Source organism: Lissotriton helveticus, chromosome 4_1 (assembly GCF_964261635.1).
Source record: "Lissotriton helveticus chromosome 4_1, aLisHel1.1, whole genome shotgun sequence".
Classification (NCBI taxonomy): domain Eukaryota; kingdom Metazoa; phylum Chordata; class Amphibia; order Caudata; family Salamandridae; genus Lissotriton; species Lissotriton helveticus.
In genome coordinates this window covers 2,140,069,443-2,140,084,653 of record NC_136063.1, presented here as the reverse complement: position 1 = coordinate 2,140,084,653, position 15,211 = coordinate 2,140,069,443, and positions in this window count along the sequence as shown.

The following is a 15,211-nucleotide window of genomic DNA, read 5'->3' as shown; positions in this document are numbered from 1 at the left end:
GAATATACACCGTGTTGTACTTCTAGGATACCTGTTACTGGCTGCAGCCAATAAATTCGATCTTTGACTTCACCTAGAAGACTCTGTGCTTCTGTAGTCTGAAACAGGAAGGACTCGAAGTCTTAGGGTGTTGTCCCTGGCACCACTGGGTTCCAAAAAACCCAGTACTTCAGTTGGCGCCCAACGTGGGGCGATATCAGCGGTACCGGTCCAAGCCAGAGGTTCGTGAGGAGCTTCGTGTGAAAATTCTGGAGGAAGGCCGCCACTTCATCGACCCCTGTATGTCGACGTGGTACGAAAGTCTTTGCTGTGAGGTTCCCCGCTTCCCGACGGCTACGAAGGACTGCTGCCCTGACTATCGCCCTGTTTTGGACCCTTGATGATTGGTAGAGCGAAACGATAGACGAGTCTTCTGGTGACGTCATCGATACCTCAGTTAAGTATAAGTGGAGCGTCTCCCAGTCCTTAGTTTGGTTCTTAGTTTGGGTATCCCTTTGGGATTTTTGATTTGGAACTTGCAAGTGCCAAAGCCGAAGGACTCGTGTATTCACGAGACTATTGTATTCGATAATCCTTTGAAGTTTGAAGCTAGACTAGAGAGCGAAGATGTCTGGTCTTAGCAGACTTGGAAATTTGTTTTGTCTTGGTTGTAGTAGGGATTACCGATTGGAGGACTCGTGTCCGGTTCCTCCGATTGGAACTCCAACCTATGAACTGTATGTGAAACATGGAGTAGGCCCCATCACATACAATGAAGTATGAATCCGATACACCAGGAAAGACGGTGTTTTAAAGTGGCCCCAATATGGTAGTTTTGACACCGAAGTTCTGGATAATTTAGAGGTTAAACTCTTTAAGAAGAAAGCCCGGCCGGCGATGTTTGACTCTTTCCGCCTATGGCGTAAGGAAGCTAAACAGAAAGAAATTAAATTAGCAAAGAGAAATAAGAGAGAAAGGGGTATCTCGATAATGCAAGCTGCTATGCAGTTTAAAGATAACGAAGAAGAACAAGCAAGTGAGCAGTTGCACAGGCAACGTAAAATGGCGATCGATAAATGTTATCCAGTTTTGCCGCCTCTTCAGCAAGATGCAGCAAAAGAACTTGAAAAAGATCCTTTAATGTCGCATTTGTTGAGTTCGCCACCCCCCTATGCGCAAAATGCTACTGCACCTCCGCAACCTTTAGTTGTGCAACCCCCGATTGTGGTGCCTCAGGTTCTTCCACAGATTCTTCCACAGCCACCAGCTGCTCTTCAGTTGGCCCCTACTCCTCTGGTGCAGCCTCCTCAAGGGCCGCCGACTTTGACATCTGCTTTGCCGTTACTTCCTACGACTTTGACTACTATATCGACTACCATTCCTGGTTCTCCTTCTGATACTGCCTCTGCGTCTGCCTTGCCTCACTCTGCTTTTCCTCCTGTCCTTTCATCAACCTCTCCCTCTGTTCGCCAGAGAATGACTAGTACTGTTACTAATCTTCTATAGCCTCTCTTTGGAGCAGCAAGTATGACCCCTTTTTCAGAGCGTAAACAGTTACGTAGCCAACTGCCTGATTCTAGAGAGAAGGAGACATTGAATTATTTAGCACATAAATGGGTTACCGACCCGACAAGATATGAGCTAGAGTCTGTTATGGATGTCTTCCATCAATGGGAAGCACCGAAGCAGAGATATGTTTTTGAGAAAATGTGTGCTTTTCTTTGTGAGGATTTAGAGTTAAATGATTTGGAGCCTAATCCGCCTGAGTTGTGCCGTATACGGTTCGAGTTTGCAAAGGGAGCAATTGTGGGCTCCGATGCTGAGAAAGCAGTTGCGACATTATTATCATTCAGGAGTGAGGATGTTTCTCAGTCGTTGTTTGAGTCTGATTCCTCTGTTAAGAAGAAGGCGAGACAGTACCCAATGAGAGAAGTTCCTCCAGTATGGAAGGACGCTGTTGCGGCCGATGTCGCTAATCACGTTGATGCTGTACCGGCACATTTTCAACGTGTTTGGGTACATGTCCCATGGAAGGGACCTGAAGTCTTGGCTCTTAAGCAGACTTTACCTGACCCCTGTAAGAATCCTGCAGGGTATTATAAGGAGTTATCTCAGACTTTAGACTCATGTATTATGAATTTAGCCGACATAGACATGTTGTTTGGGAATGTTGTTCCACAGCCTTTGTGGGGTTTGATCCGCCATACAGATCATGGGCAAGAGTTAGGTGATTCCTGGGCTAATATTAGTGCTGTAAATGATAGACAAGTTGGTGGTGCTAAACCCGAGCCTTTAGTAGCAGACCTCCCTGGTAGGATCATTACTTACATGAAGACTTTAATGCCTGTGATGCGCGTGAATTGGGATAAGTTGTCTGCATGTAAGCAGAAGAAAGAAGAGACAGGCTCTGATTTCTTCACCAGGTTTGAAGAAACGTTTATCGACCACAGTGGTCAAGATATGAGTACAGAAGGTTGTCAACGATTGTTCGTTGACAAGTTCGTGCACAATTTGCTTCCCGAGTTGTGTAAGAAATTGAAAGATTCAGAAAGTTCTTGGGCCGTTTCCTCTTCAGCACAAATACTGGCTACTGCACAGTATTATGAAAATAGGGATAAAGACAAGAAGGATAGAGCAGACAAGAAAACTAAAGAGCTGAAGACGAAGGTTCTTTTACAGCAAGCGTATCCGCCCCGTAATAATCAGCGTGATTATCAGCAACCTCCACAGTTTCAGAGAAACTCGCAAAAGTTCGAGCCTTCTCAACCACGTTTTCCTGTAGGCCCTAATCAGTGTGCATATTGCAAAGAAGAAGGTCATTTTAAAAGTGGCTGCCCGGCTTTGTTACAGCGTATAAATGGTGTCCCTAGCACAAGAGGTCGAGGTATTTCTCAAGCTCCTAGAGGTAGAGGACGTGGGAATTTCCCCCAGAACGCGCGTCCTTTTCCCCCTCAAAATTCAATGAATAGTTTTGATCAGCAGAATAACGCGTCTTTTAGGACGGCTCAGTACTATGCTGATGACTACTATGCAGAAGATGAGAATATGGAAGGTAATGATTGCAAGGACAGCCATAGACAAAGAGAGGGAGTTGTTTCAGTTCCAGTAAATCAGAGTGGACCTTATGTTGAGGTGATTACATCAGGCGTGTCAGAGCCTTTTCTGTTGGATACTGGTGCTACAAAGAGTTCTATTATGCACTCTAAACTCCCTGGCGCACCTTTGTCTGGCGAAATTAATGTTTCAGTAGGTTTTTCTGGCGCCCCGGTTAGGAACCCGATTTCTAGTCCTATGTCCCTTTCTGTTGGACCTTGTGAATTAGAAGCACCCCTTATTCTGACGACAGGTTGTGGTGAGAACTTGTTAGGATTGGATCTGTTGAAAAGATTGTATGCGACATTGTACTGTTCTCCTTCGGGAGTACAACTTACTCTGGGTAAGAAAGTGGTCTCTCCAATGTATTTGTCGAAGGATAAACTTCCGACAGAATTGACTTCTCTTCCTAACGTTCTTTGGGCTACTGGTCCTAATGATGTGGGTCTTTTGGAAATACCGCCATATGTTGTGACATTGAAAGCCAATGTTAAAATGCCACAAATTCCCCAATATAAGATCTCTAGTGAAGGTGAAAAAGCGTTGCTAGCGATCATTTACTATTTGATTGAAAAAGATGTAATTGAAGAGACAAGAGGCAACGTTTGCAACAGTCCTGTCTGCCTGTTTTGAAACACACCGACCCTTCTCAGCCACCTGTTTACAGGTTTGTGATTGATCTTAGAGAGGTCAATAAAATAGTTGTGCCACAATTTCCAGTTGTTCCTGATATCACTGCCCTATTGACTATGATTCCAGCTTCCGCCACTTGGTTCTCGGTGATTGACTTGAAGAATGCTTTCATCAGCATCCCGATTGCCGAGGAGAGCAGGGCTATTTTCGGATTCAGTTTAGGAGGCCGAAGTTTCCGCTTCAAACGCACTCCCCAAGGATATTGTGAGAGTCCGTCAATCTATAGTCAAGCTCTAAAAACACAGCTTGATACGATTGTTTTACCTGATGGCGCTACCCTTATTCAGTACGTCGAAGATTTGCTCGTCGCTGCAGATACTGAAGAAATCTGTAAAGAAGCCACGTTGTCATTGTTGCGTCATTTGTCTGATTTGCATCACAAGGTGTCTCTCTCGAAATTGCAATATTGTCGACAAGAAGTGACCTACTTAGGTCATCTCTTATCGAAGGAGGGAAGGAAACTGACCCCAGAAAGAATTCAGGCAATTGCAAAATTGAGTGTGCCAATGACACAGAGAGAAGTGCGTGCTTCCTGGGGTATTACATCATATTGCAGACAATGGATACCAACTTTTTCTTTGTGACCCCAGAAAGAATTCAGGCAATTACAAAATTGAGTGTGCCAATGACACAGAGAGAAGTGCGTGCTTTCTTGGGTATTACATCATATTGCAGACAATGGATACCGAATTTTTCTTTGTTGGCCAAACCTTTGGTGGCATTAACTTGTAAAGATACGCCGAATCCCCTTCCGTGGTCTGAAGATTGTCAGAATTTTTTTTCCGAATTAAGTAATGCATTATGTTCGGCTCCTGTGTTGGGTACCCCCGACTATAGTAAGCCCTTTACACTGTATGTCCATGAGAAAGAAGGTTGTGCATTGTCAGTGCTGACTCAGTCTTTTCGTCGACCCTGGACCCGGTAGCTAAAGCGTTGCCAAGTTGTCTGAGAGCCACGGCGGCAGCAGCTGTCTCTATTCGGCAGTCTGCTGGTTTAGTGATGAATAATACATTGATTGTAATGGTTCCACATGCAGTGGACACTTTGTTAAACAGGACCAAGACACAGCACTTAACTAGTGCTCGATTGTCAGGTTATGAGTTGACACTTTTAGCGAGTCATGTACACATAAAAAGATGCAACACGTTGAATCCAGCTACGTTGTTGCCGATTGTAGCGGAGACAGATGCTTCTGAACAGCATGATTGTTTTCTAAGGACAGAGGAAGAAACGAAAGGGAGAGTAGACCTAAAAGACACTCCTCTTGTAAAGTGTGATGGTACCTTATGGGTGGATGGTTCATGCTTCAAGCTTCCGAATGGTGACACGACTGCAGCATATGCTGTTACGACTTTGCATACGATTGTTGAAGCTGCACGTATCCCACATAATTCAGCTCAAGCAGCAGAGTTAATTGCACTTACGAGAGCATGTGTGTTGTCGAAAGGAATGAAAGTGACCAAATATACTGACAGCCAGTATGCGTTTGGTGTGGCTCATAGTTTTGGACGATTGTGGAAAGAGCGTGGGTTTCTGACTTCGCATGGAGCTAAGATACAGCATGGTCAGTTGGTAAATGAACTTCTTGAGTCACTTACTTTGCCAGTACAAGTTGCGATTGTGAAATGCAGTGCACACAAGAAGGTTACTGATGATGTTGGTCGTGGTAATGCATTTGCTGACGAAGTCGCAAAAGAAACAGCAAGGGATGCGATGAGTCGAATGCATGTTGCAGGCCCTGCAAGATGGGTTGGTGACGTTGGAATGTGTGAAGATACGATAGAGAGTGTGAAGTCAATTCAAGCTGAAGCTACAGAGAAAGAGTTGAATGTGTGGAGAGAGAGTACGGGTAAAATGGATACAAATGGTTGTTGGATTGAATTGTCAGAGCATCAGCGATGGTTGTTACCCGATGCGTATGTGCTTGCAGTGGTTACAATGGCCCATGGAATGGCTCATATCAGTGTGAAAGGGATTTGTAAGTTGTTGGCTCCAGTATGGCAAAATGCTGGAATTCCTAAGTGTGCAGAGAATGTGGTCAAGAATTGCATGGTGTGTCTGAAATACAATCCTGGTAGGGGAACCCCAACTCCAGCTGGTCATTTTGCGCCTCCTACGTATCCGTTCGAGGTTTTGCAGCTAGATTTCATCCACATGGAAAGGTGCAACAATTTGAAATACGTTCTCGTTGTTGTTTGTGCCTTTTCAAGATGGGTAGAAGCATATCCCCTGAAAGATAACACTGCCTTATCCACAGCTAAAGCCCTTGTCAAAGAATTTTTCCCTAGGTTTGGAATGCCAAGAATGGTCTGGAGTGATAATGGGAGTGAATTTGTGGGTCGAGTGATGAAGAAAGTATGTGAAGGGCTAGGTATCCAACAACAATTCCACGCTGCAAATCACCCCCAATCAGCTGGACTAGTAGAATGCTACAATGACACACTAAAACTGAAATTGGCCAAGATTCAAGCGAGCTCTGGTCTCAAATGGCCTGACGCTCTGCCTTTAGCACTTCTATCAACAAGAATGACTCTGCATTCGCGAGTGGGACTTAGTCCTTATGAAATCGTGTTCGGCCGTCCGGCCGACATATGGGGAGTGCCAAGGCCGACAAAATTCAGTGAGATCGAACACCCTGTACTGCTTGATTATTTGTATGAATTGACGGCTAAATTGTGTGTTTTACACCAACAGGTTCACGATACTCTGCCTCAGGTCTCTGAAGCTCCAGGGCATACGATCGATCCTGGGTCATGGGTGCTGGTCAAGAACTTCCGTCTGCAGACAGAGCCCCAATGACAGCCAGTGCAGTCCGACAGTTGAGACACTGCACGCACATTTGTTTGAAAACTATCATTCGGATTCCACCCGCCGCCATTGACAGCGTGGTACTCGAGAGCACGTTTGGACGGCTTTCCTATCTAAGTGATTTTTCACATATGGCACACCATTAAAGGGTGTCCACCTTCACTACTGGGGTTACATGAATCTAATGTAACTTAGCCCCGTCCCTTCGCCACCTTCCCCGTCCTGATGAAGACCCGTTTATGAGGATATAAACTGCCCTTCTTATCCTTGGGTCGAAACGTCGACAAAGCTTTCCCCCATTTGGAGCCTGCATCTTTGGTTGTCCCGGTCCCTTTTCCCTCCTATAAAAATACGGATGAACTGAATACCGTAACATGGCAAGAAAGAACAACATTTTTTGCTGATAAAACGTTGAGGGCAGGCTCCTCTAGAACCACTCTAAGGATTGTTTAACCTTAGACCTGTGAAAATAATCTGAACTCATCTTTTCTAGACCCTCTCGGTCTTTCTCTGTCTTACACGAGCACCTAAAACCTTTCACTTTACTCTAAGCACGCTACTTGACTGGTAACCCCTCTTTGCTTCTTCAAAATCTGTATATTTGTATTCTGAATAATGATGTGAATTTTTTAGAAAAATAAAAAGTGGAGTAATTTTTCCTCTACTTTTAAGACATTCAAAAGGTACTGTGTGTTGTGTTGGACACTTGATTCTATTGGGCGATTGTTTTCTCTTATTGTTCTCAAAAACGTCTTCATTGCAGGATTGAATCGCATGTTGAATGAAATTTAAACTAAGTAATGCTACAAAGTATCAATAATCGTACTTGGAGCTAACGTCTAGGACCACTCTATCTGTAATACTCGATACCCAGGTCCTAGGACTTTGATTGGGTCACCCCATTTATGATAACGGTCAAGAACTTCCAGCGGACAAAGAATGACCAGCCCCGTTGGACCGGCCCCCACCTAGTTCTTCTCTCAACGAGATCAGCCGTTCGAGTGGAAGGAAAGAAGAACTGGATCCACGGCGTCCACTGCAAAAGGGTCCCTTTGCCTCTGCCGTACGACCGGTGGGTCCAGGAGGGTATCGTGACTCTGAGACTGAGACTGTGCCTCGTTTTCTGCCTTTCAGTGATGCACGTGTAAAAGGAACAATTTCTGAACGAGAAAGTGACAATCTTTTGCAAGAAGCTGTGCCACCATCAATTCGATTGGGCACTACAGAACCTGAACTCCTGTTCCAGGACCAGACATTACCTGGAAAGAGACGTTATAATCTAAGGCCGAGAACTATGGACTAATAAAAATTTCCTTTTCTTTACTATTTTTGAAAGTGCAGCTCTCTCATCTGAGAAACTTTTTTATTTTTGTTTTTCGAACCACCATCCGGGTTCAGCTGTAGGGTCGCGGTTGCCGAAGTCTTTGGAGTGCAGCCGAAGACGTTAGGTCGACGGTTCTGGTTGGTCTAAGGGAGTTGCCCTGGACTGACAGATTATTTCAAAAAGGGGGTGGTGATGGACAGAGTATCTGAGTTAATCAGAACACTCCTACCCAGTCAACAGACCAGCGCTTAATCCATAACCGTTTTTTAGCTCACTGCACCATCCCAGTTCAGAACCTGGCTATATGCAAATTAGTCTGTCCCTGGCCCAGTGCATCATGGGAACAGGGCAGACCAAACTACCAAGCCAATTCTTCACTGGAAAGGAAACAAGCTTCCGGGGACCGGTTTCTGGCATTACAGCCGTCTTCGGCCCGGCTTGCTTGAATCCTGATGGTGCAGTGAGCAAGGGACTCATGTCTGAACATACCCTTCCACACTTGTGGTGGCCAAAATATTTCAAAAAGGGGGTGGTGATGGACAGAGTATCTGAGTTAATCAATCAATCAATCAATCAGGTCATTTGTAGAGCGCACTACTCACCCGTAGGGTCTCAAGGCGCTGGGTGGGGGGGGGTGCCATTACTGCTCGAACAGCCAGGTCTTGAGCTTCTTCCTGAAGGAGAGGTGGTCCTGGGTCAGGCGCAGGTCGGTCGGGAGTGAGTTCCAGGTCTTGGCGGCCAGGTAGGAGAAGGATCTTCCTCCTGTTGTCGCTCTTCGGATGCGGGGGACGGCGGCGAGGGCGTGGTTGGTTGATCTGAGGAGGCGCTTGGGCGTGTAGAAGTTGACCCGGTTGTTGAGGTAGCTCGGGCCTTGGTCGTGTAGGGCTTTGTGCGCGTGGGTGAGGAGACGGAAGGTGATTCTCTTGTTGACCGGGAGCCAGTGCAGATCTCTCAGGTGTCCGGAGATGTGGCTGCGTCGGGGGATGTCGAGGATGAGTCTCGCCGAGGCGTTCTGGATCCGCTGGAGTCTCTTCTGGAGTTTGGCAGTGGTTCCGGCGTAGAGGGCGTTGCCGTAGTCCAGTCGGCTGGTGACGAGGGCCTGGGTGACCGTCTTCCTCGTCTCGGTGGGGATCCACCGGAAGATCTTACGTAGCATGCGCAGGATGTTGAAGCATGACGAGGAGACGGCGTTGACTTGTCTGGTCATGGAGAGGGAGGAGTCCAGGATGAAGCCCAGGTTGCGTGCGTGGTCCGTCGGTTTGGGTGCGGTGCCCAGGGCGGGGGGCCACCAGGAGTCGTCCCAGGCGGAGGGCGAGGAGCCCAGGATGAGGACCTCCGTCTTGTCCGAGTTCAGTTTCAGGCGGCTGGTCGTCATCCATTCGGCTACATCTCTTATCCCTTCGTGCAGGTTGGCTCTGGCGGTGGCGGGGTCGTTGGTCAGGGAGAGGATCAGCTGGGTGTCGTCGGCGTAGGAGATTATGTTGAGGTTCTGAACTGGGATGGACTCAGAACACTCCTACCCAGTCAACAGATCAGGGCTTGATCCATCACCGTTTTTTAGCTCACTGCACCATCCCAGTTCAGAACCTGGCTATATGCAAATTAGTCTGTCCCTGGCCCAGTGCATCATGGGAACAGGGCAGACCAAACTACCAAGCCAATTCTTCACTGGAAAGGAAACAAGCTTCCGGGGACCGGTTTCTGGCATTACAGCCGTCTTCGGCCCGGCTTGCTTGAATCCTGATGGTGCAGTGAGCAAGGGACTCATGTCTGAGCATACCCTTCCACACTTGAGGTGGCCAAAATATTTCAAAAAGGGGGTGGTGATGGACAGAGTATCTGAGTTGATCAGAACACTCCTACCCAGTCAACAGATCAGGGCTTGATCCATCACCGTTTTTTAGCTCACTGCACCATCCCAGTTCAGAACCTGGCTATATGCAAATTAGTCTGTCCCTGGCCCAGTGCAACATGGGAACAGGGCAGACCAAACTACCAAGCCAATTCTTCACTGGAAAGGAAACAAGCTTCCGGGGACCGGTTTCTGGCATTACAGCCGTCTTCGGCCCGGCTTGCTTGAATCCTGATGGTGCAGTGAGCAAGGGACTCATGTCTGAGCATACCCTTCCACACTTGTGGTGGCCAAAATATTTCAAAAAGGGGGTGGTGATGGACAGAGTATCTGAGTTAATCAGAACACTCCTACCCAGTCAACAGATCAGGGCTTGATCCATCACCGTTTTCTAGCTCACTGCACCATCCCAGTTCAGAACCTGGCTATATGCAAATTAGTCTGTCCCTGGCCCAGTGCATCATGGGAACAGGGCAGACCAAACTACCAAACCATTTCTTCACTGGAAAGGAAACAAGCTTCCGGGGACCGGTTTCTGGCATTACAGCCGTCTTCGGCCCGGCTTGCTTGAATCCTGATGGTGCAGTGAGCAAGGGACTCATGTCTGAGCATACCCTTCCACACTTGTGGTGGCCAAAATATTTCAAAAAAGGGGTGGTGATGGACAGAGTATCTGAGTTAATCAGAACACTCCTACCCAGTCAACAGATCAGGGCTTGATCCATCACCGTTTTTTAGCTCACTGCACCATCCCAGTTCAGAACCTGGCTATCTGCAAATTAGTCTGACCCTGGCCCAGTGCATCATGGGAACAGGGCAGACCAAACTACCAAGCCAATTCTTCACTGGAAAGGAAACAAGCTTCCGGGGACCGGTTTCTGGCATTACAGCCGTCTTCGGCCCGGCTTGCTTGAATCCTGATGGTGCAGTGAGCAAGGGACTCATGTCTGAGCATACCCTTCCACACTTGTGGTGGCCAAAATATTTCAAAAAGGGGGTGGTTATGGACAGAGTATCTGAGTTAATCAGAACACTCCTACCCAGTCAACAGATCAGGGCTTGATCCATCACCCTTTTTTAGCTCACTGCACCATCCCAGTTCAGAACCTGGCTATATGCAAATTAGTCTGTCCCTGGCCCAGTGCATCATGGGAACAGGGCAGACCAAACTACCAAGCCAATTCTTCACTGGAAAGGAAACAAGCTTCCGGGGACCGGTTTCTGGCATTACAGCCGTCTTCGGCCCGGCTTGCTTGAATCCTGATGGTGCAGTGAGCAAGGGACTCATGTCTGAGCATACCCTTCCACACTTGTGGTGGCCAAAATATTTCAAAAAGGGGGTGGTGATGGACAGAGTATCTGAGTTAATCAGAACACTCCTACCCAGTCAACAGATCAGGGCTTGACCCATCACCGTTTTTTTAGCTCACTGCACCATCCCAGTTCAGAACCTGGCTATATTCACATTAGTCTGTCCCTGGCCCAGTGCATCATGGGAACAGGGCAGACCAAACTACCAAGCCAATTCTTCACTGGAAAGGAAACAAGCTTCCGGGGACCGGTTTCTGGCATTACAGCCGTCTTCGGCCCGGCTTGCTTGAATCCTGATGGTGCAGTGAGCAAGGGACTCATGTCTGAGCATACCCTTCCACACTTGTGGTGGCCAAAATATTTCATTAAGGGGGTGGTGATGGACAGAGTATCTGAGTTAATCAGAACACTCCTACCCAGTCAACAGATCAGGGCTTGATCCATCACCGTGAAATGCCAGAAACCGGTCCCCGGAAGCTTGTTTCCTTCCCAGTGTAAGAAATGGCTTGGTAGTTTGGTTTGCCCTGTTCCCATCATGCACTGGGACAGGAACAGACTAATTTGCATATAGCCAGGTTCTGAACTGGGATGGTGCAGTGAGCTAAATAACGGTGTTGGATCTAGCCCTGATCTCTTGACTGGGTGAGAGTATTCTGCTTAATTCAGAAACTCTGTCCATCACCACCCCTTGTTGTTAAATATTTTGTCCACCCTAAGCGTGGAAGGGTATACTCAGATGTGAGTCCCTTGCTCATTGCACCATCAGGATTCAAGCAAGCCGGGCCGACGACGGCTGAAATGCCAGAAACCGGTCCCCGGAAGCTTGTTTCCTTCCCAGTGTAAGAATTGGCTTGGTAGTTTGGTTTGCCCTCTTCCCATCATGCACTGGGACAGGAACAGACTAATTTGCATATAGCCAGGTTCTGAACTGGGATGGTGCAGTGAGCTAAAAAACGGTGTTGGATCTAGCCCTGATCTCTTGACTGGGTGAGAGTATTCTGCTTAATTCAGAAACTCTGTCCATCACCACCCCTTGTTGTTAAATATTTTGTCCACCCTAAGCGTGGAAGGGTATACTCAGATGTGAGTCCCTTGCTCATTGCACCATCAGGATTCAAGCAAGCCGGGCCGACGACGGCTGAAATGCCAGAAACCGGTCCCCGGAAGCTTGTTTCCTTCCCAGTGTAAGAATTGGCTTGGTTGTTTGGTTTGCCCTGTTCCCATCATGCACTGGGACAGGAACAGACTAATTTGCATATAGCCAGGTTCTGAACTGGGATGGTGCAGTGAGCTAAAAAACGGTGTTGGATCTAGCCCTGATCTCTTGACTGGGTGAGAGTATTCTGCTTAATTCAGAAACTCTGTCCATCACCACCCCTTGTTGTTAAATATTTTGTCCACCCTAAGCGTGGAAGGGTATACTCAGATGTGAGTCCCTTGCTCATTGCACCATCAGGATTCAAGCAAGCCGGGCCGACGACGGCTGAAATGGCAGAAACCGGTCCCCGGAAGCTTGTTTCCTTCCCAGTGTAAGAATTGGCTTGGTAGTTTGGTTTGCCCTGTTCCCATCATGCACTGGGACAGGAACAGACTAATTTGCATATAGCCAGGTTCTGAACTGGGATGGTGCAGTGAGCTAAAAAGCGGTGTTGGATCTAGCCCTGATCTCTTGACTGGGTGAGAGTATTCTGCTTAATTCAGAAACTCTGTCCATCACCACCCCTTGTTGTTAAATATTTTGTCCACCCTAAGCGTGGAAGGGTATACTCAGATGTGAGTCCCTTGCTCATTGCACCATCAGGATTCAAGCAAGCCGGGCCGAAGACGGCTGAAATGCCAGAAACCGGTCCCCGGAAGCTTGTTTCCTTCCCAGTGTAAGAATTGGCTTGGTAGTTTGGTTTGCCCTGTTCCCATCATGCACTGGGACAGGAACAGACTAATTTGCATATAGCCAGGTTATGAACTGGGATGGTGCAGTGAGCTAAAAAACTGTGTTGGATCTAGCCCTGATCTCTTGACTGGGTGAGAGTATTCTGCTTAATTCAGAAACTCTGTCCATCACCACCCCTTGTTGTTAAATATTTTGTCCACCCTAAGCGTGGAAGGGTATACTCAGATGTGAGTCCCTTGCTCATTGCACCATCAGGATTCAAGCAAGCCGGGCCGACGACGGCTGAAATGCCAGAAACCGGTCCCCGGAAGCTTGTTTCCTTCCCAGTGTAAGAATTGGCTTGGTAGTTTGGTTTGCCCTGTTCCCATCATGCACTGGGACAGGAACAGACTAATTTGCATATAGCCAGGTTCTGAACTGGGATGGTGCAGTGAGCTAAAAAACGGTGTTGGATCTAGCCCTGATCTCTTGACTGGGTGAGATTATTCTGCTTAATTCAGAAACTCTGTCCATCACCACCCCTTGTTGTTAAATATTTTGTCCACCCTAAGCGTGGATGGGTATACTCAGATGTGAGTCCCTTGCTCTTTGCACCATCAGGATTCAAGCAAGCCGGGCCGACGACGGCTGAAATGCCAGAAACCGGTCCCCGGAAGCTTGTTTCCTTCCCAGTGTAAGAATTGGCTTGGTAGTTTGGTTTGCCCTGTTCCCATCGTGCACTGGGACAGGAACAGACTAATTTGCATATAGCCAGGTTCTGAACTGGGATGGTGCAGTGAGCTAAAAAACAGTGTTGGATCTAGCCCTGATCTCTTGACTGGGTGAGAGTATTCTGCTTAATTCAGAAACACTGTCCATCACCACCCCTTGTTGTTAAATATTTTGTCCACCCTAAGCGTGGAAGGGTATACTCAGATGTGAGTCCCTTGCTCATTGCACCATCAGGATTCAAGCAAGCCAGGCCGACGACGGCTTAAATGCCAGAAACCGGTCCCCGGAAGCTTGTTTCCTTCCCAGTGTAAGAATTGGCTTGGTAGTTTGGTTTGCCCTGTTCCCATCATGCACTGGGACAGGAACAGACTAATTTGCATATAGCCAGGTTCTGAACTGGGATGGTGCAGTGAGCTAAAAAACGGTGTTGGATCTAGCCCTGATCTCTTGACTGGGTGAGAGTATTCTGCTTAATTCAGAAACTCTGTCCATCACCACCCCTTGTTGTTAAATATTTTGTCCACCCTAAGCATGGAAGGGTATACTCAGATGTGAGTCCCTTGCTCATTGCACCATCAGGATTCAAGCAAGCCGGGCCGACGACGGCTGAAATGCCAGAAATCGGTCCCCGGAAGCTTGTTTCCTTCCCAGTGTAAGAATTGGCTAGGTAGTTTGGTTTGCCCTGTTCCCATCATGCACTGGGACAGGAACAGACTAATTTGCATATAGCCAGGTTCTGAACTGGGATGGTGCAGTGAGCTAAAAAAACTGTGTTGGATCTAGCCCTGATCTCTTGACTGGGTGAGAGTATTCTGCTTAATTCAGAAACTCTGTCCATCACCACCCCTTGTTGTTAAATATTTTGTCCACCCTAAGCGTGGAAGGGTATACTCAGATGTGAGTACCTTGCTCATTGCACCATCAGGATTCAAGCAAGCCGGGCCGACGACGGCTGAAATGCCAGAAACCGGTCCCTGGAAGCTTGTTTCCTTCCCAGTGTAAGAATTGGCTTGGTAGTTTGGTTTGCCCTGTTCCCATCATGCACTGGGACAGGAACAGACTAATTTTCATATAGCCAGGTTCTGAACTGGGATGGTGCAGTGAGCTAAAAAACGGTGTTGGATCTAGCCCTGATCTCTTGACTGGGTGAGAGTATTCTGCTTAATTCAGAAACTCTGTCCATCACCACCCCTTGTTGTTAAATATTTTGTCCACACTAAGCGTGGAAGGGTATACTCAGATGTGAGTCCCTTGCTCATTGCACCATCAGGATTCAAGCAAGCCGGGCCGACGACGGCTGAAATGCCAGAAACCGGTCCCCGGAAGCTTGTTTCCTTCCCAGTGTAAGAATTGGCTTGGTAGTTTGGTTTGCCCTGTTCCCATCATGCACTGGGACAGGAACAGACTCATTTGCATATAGCCAGGTTCTGAACTGGGATGGTGCAGTGAGCTAAAAAACGGTGTTGGATCTAGCCCTGATCTCTTGACTGGGTGAGAGTATTCTGCTTAATTCAGAAACTCTGTCCATCACCACCCCTTGTTGTTAAAT